We start from the raw sequence: 2,079 nt of genomic DNA on the forward strand, positions 1-2,079 counted from the left end.
TTCCACGGTGACCCCCCCCCCCCCCCCCCCCCCCCTGTGAAGCTGACATCTGCATTGTAATATCTTGTAACTATGATGTCTTCATCAGACTTACACATTATTCTAACAGGGACTGTGAATACAGACATAATGATACACTGGAAATAAGCTTACCCTGGTTGTAAATGGTCACTTTGCACTGCCCAAGAGGTGTGAATTGGGGGGAGTTTACGCACAAAAGCTTGTGCACGAGAAGCAAAGCATTGTGGGAGAAGCAGTTTCCACGCCTACATTGTAGCTCTGAGCACAACATCCAGTAATCTATACAGAGCCTTTTCAAAAAAGGGGACTGAGAAAACTAAAAAAAAGTGAGTTTTTTTGTGCTTATATCCAGGATCTGCATAGGCTGGCATCATCTACACTCTTTGTGCATTTCTGGCATATGTTCTTTTTTAGGTGGAAATGTCCTTTAAGCTTCATCTTAAAAATTGATTTGCTTCCTTTAGTTCTGCAATCAGAGGAGCAGTTGTGGCCACAACAGACCCCCCACAACCAGGGTCCAGGGAGCCCCACTGACCACCAGGGTAAGGAGACATTTTTAATATAAAATCCGGGGACAGTTTTGAATGTCCCCGGGAACATAAAATAAAACTTTTTTAATACTATTTTTTTTAAAAATAGAACCCCTTGGGTTTATAAAACTGTGACAATAACATCCCCCTTTTCCCCTCCATATAGGTGTGAGGGACAGCATATTTAAAGGAGCCATCCTTGCTCATCCAACTAGTATCTACACAATATGGGGAATATCAGTTTTTTTCGTACCGTCCCGTGCTTTACATTGTTTGTTATTGTTTGTCATTATACTATATTGTAATTTGCAGTTTCCATGGATGGGAATTTAACCTTTTCTCTTCGGTGCTCTGGTACGTCCCTCACTCCCTACATCATCTGGGCGGTGGTGCTCGGTCCCCCTGGAGATGTGGATTCATCCACCACTGGAACCCCAAACAAGGTTGTTTATTTATTCAGTGGTTATTTATTTATTTTTCAATGACAACTATCATGTGATGTAAAAGTTTGTATTCTTATAGATAGATGTATTTATATCCACGGTATTCAAATATTGCAGGCGGCCTCCTTATCTTCCGGAGGAAGCTTTTTAAGCGAAACGCGTAGAAGACTGGACCCAAGGTGCACTGGCACCAAGACTGGATATGTCAATGACTTTATATGATTAATCCCTATATATTTATATGAAATAAGATGTTTAAATGTTTATCTTAATTGCTGATGCCGTGCATGTGGCTGTGTGGTCCAGGGAGCCGCTATGCCTAAAATCAATTTCAACTCTTTTGGGGTTATCATGGATATATTAGAATGGTTTTATCTATATTTATGTAATTATCTGTATGAATAAAAAATATTTATGTAAAGACATATGTATAATACGTGTTCTTTGCGCTTAGAACGACACCTAAAAAGCCCCACTCTCTATCCTTTTTTTACAATGTTTTTTAATACTCACCTGATCCGATCCACCGACAAGCGCAGCGTCCCACCTCTCACGCTGTCAGAATATGCATACAGAAGATACGCTATTAGCATAGCGGGAGCGATGCAAAATGTGCAGCTGACTTCCTTGCTATACTAATAGCGTATCTGCTTAGAAGCTGCACACAGCGCGCCGGTTTAAATAGTAACCGACATGCTCTGTATGCATATTCTGAGTGAGAGACGGGAGTCTGCACTTGTCGGTGGTTCCAGGGATCAGGTGAGTATTAACCACTTCCTGGCCGCAATAGGTCAATAGACGGCGGCCCGCAGAAGTGGTTAAAAAAAGATCACGGCTTCAGCAGCCGTGCTCTTGGTAGCGCTTTTAACAGCAGGCGATTGCTGTTAACTTACAAGCGATCCGCTGTCTGTCGTTGTCCCCCCCGCTGCGGCCGCTGTTGGCTTCCCCGGGCACCGCTATCCCCTTGCGGCGCCCGGGAGCGGCTCGGTGGGTCTTCCCGCAATGATCGGAGAGAGATTCAGCGATTCTCCTCCGATCACTGGACCCGGAAGTGATGTGTACTACATCAATTCCGATGCCACTGT

The 2,079-nt window shown here is 43.8% G+C and overlaps 1 protein-coding gene across 1 annotated transcript in view; it reads right to left on the minus strand.

Moving 5' to 3' along the window:
• Positions 1 to 2,079, minus strand: part of LOC108797816 (pyruvate carboxylase, mitochondrial-like) — a 433,030-nt gene that overhangs the window by 137,416 nt on the left and 293,535 nt on the right. The window lies entirely within an intron of this gene.

Source organism: Nanorana parkeri, unplaced genomic scaffold, assembly GCF_000935625.1.
Source record: "Nanorana parkeri isolate BGI_ZX_2015 unplaced genomic scaffold, ASM93562v1 scaffold1343, whole genome shotgun sequence".
NCBI classification, from domain to species: Eukaryota; Metazoa; Chordata; class Amphibia; order Anura; family Dicroglossidae; genus Nanorana; species Nanorana parkeri.